Raw genomic sequence first — 1,986 nt, forward strand, 5'->3', positions numbered from 1 at the left:
GGGGACCGTCGCTGCGGCCCCCCGACGGGGCGGGGGCTTCGGGCCGGCCGGGCGCCCGTCCCTGCCCTTGGCTGGGTCAACCCCAAAAGTATTTCACCCACGTTATTTTTTCGATGGTGGATTTGGGGTGTCCTGTGACGACTCGGGACGGCCCCGGCTCCCAGCGGCACGGCGCCAGCAGGTGCCCTGGGTTTCTCTCCTCGGGGCCCAATCCTGCGCTCTCGGGAAGCAGCGCCGGCTGCGCTAGCTTCGAGGGGAGCGGGGTCTGGCCCTGGTCTCCAGGACAGAGTGGGACTCCCTGGGGTCCAGGGTCGCCTGAGGGAGCCCCCGTCACCGCACACGGCAACCGGCACCCCCGCAGTCCCGCTCTTCTTCGCAGCGAGGGGCCGTGCATCGCCTCCGAAAACCAAGTCTCCACCCGATCCTGTCGATCGCGAGTTTTCTGCCTGTAAATATAACCTCTCTAACAGCGCCTTCCTCCCCCGAAGCTTTCCCATGTGTTTATTTAAAAAGTTATTACCTCGGAAAAAAAAAATCGTTTTCAGTCCTTAAGGGCAAAACTGTTAACTGCTCTGAGCAGGAAGACATCTGATCTCTCACAGCTATCCCCTGCCTCTTGCCAAACAGAATAAATATCTGATCGTAAGTGAAATACCTGCATAGAGAGAGGGAGAGAACAACCCTCGGCGGGTGGGAAAGGAGACGCTGGTATTATGCAATGATCACGGTTCATTGTACACTCACTGTCTTAACGAGTGGATGACACCGGTGCGATAAATAGGAACCATTGTCGGGTGACACAGAGGACAATTATAACGCGTGATTGCACTTACTGCCCATTTCCCGCACCGAAGATAGTGCAACTTTGCTTCATCGCATCCACCTTCCCGCGCACCGGGAGCCGGGCGCTCAGCCGGGCTGCGCGTCCCGCCGTGCCGGGCAGGCAGAGCCCTCCCGCCCTCCCCGGCGCCGGGCGCCGCCTGCCCGGGACCGCGGGGCATGTGTCGTCCCCCCCGGGGGGGCCGGAGGATGCTCCGGGGAAGGGTTCCCCCCGCAAGCCGCACGGGAGCTGGCTCCGCAGCTAACAGCCATCAGCCAAAACGGCTTCAGAAACAGAGTCCAAAGGGCTCAAGAGGAGGATCTGGATCGAAGCGTCGGTAACCAGACCTGATCCCTCGGAAGCTCTGATGTTCAGCTCGTTTTAATTCCTTTCTAGCGTCTGGAGATAAATGCATAATATCTGTTATTACAACGCCTTTCTCTTGGCTCCAGGTCTCATCTGGAGCGAGGCGATGAGACAAAAGTCTCCCAACCCCTGACACATCAAATATTACGTCGGCGTACACCCCGTTTCGGGGTAAAACTTAGACTTGACGCACACTCTGATTCCATTTTCCTGCCTTTCTTTCTAGTCAAATCGGGAGCCTTATCTTCCTTTCTTAAAGGACTTCCACACGCCAGCCTCACGGTGGCTCGTTAAAAAATCTCCTCTCTTTGGAAAACGGTTTATTAACCAAATCGATCATAAAAGGAGGAGGAAATGCTTGTGGGGTTGTCCCTCCCGGAGAATAAACGCGCTCCCCGCTGCCCGCGGGCGTTTTGTCTCCGCGAGTAGTCTATAAAGGACACGGGCTGGTGCTTTGCGTGGACTGGGGATATAGGACATCATTCGTGTAATGATCCGAATGGGTTCCCTCCTGATTTACACCGATAGGGGGGGGGGGGGGGGGGAAAAAAAAAAAAACCCCCCCCCCCCCCAAAGCCACCAGCACCAGCTGTCAGAGACTAATTACGCTGTGGCATTTCGTGGGGGGGATGCTGCCCACGGCCCGACGGATACGGGAGGGAGGATGCTGTGGCAGTGCCTGCCCGTCGCCTCCCTCCGCCCCCAGGCTGGGAAAGGCGAGGCGGAGGTGGGCCGAGGGGCAGCCTGGAGCCCGGGGTGGGGAGAGGGGGAGGCGGGAGGCGGAGCTGTTCGGGACGGGC

Source organism: Aptenodytes forsteri, unplaced genomic scaffold, assembly GCF_000699145.1.
Source record: "Aptenodytes forsteri isolate BGI_AS27 unplaced genomic scaffold, ASM69914v1 Scaffold54, whole genome shotgun sequence".
Classification (NCBI taxonomy): domain Eukaryota; kingdom Metazoa; phylum Chordata; class Aves; order Sphenisciformes; family Spheniscidae; genus Aptenodytes; species Aptenodytes forsteri.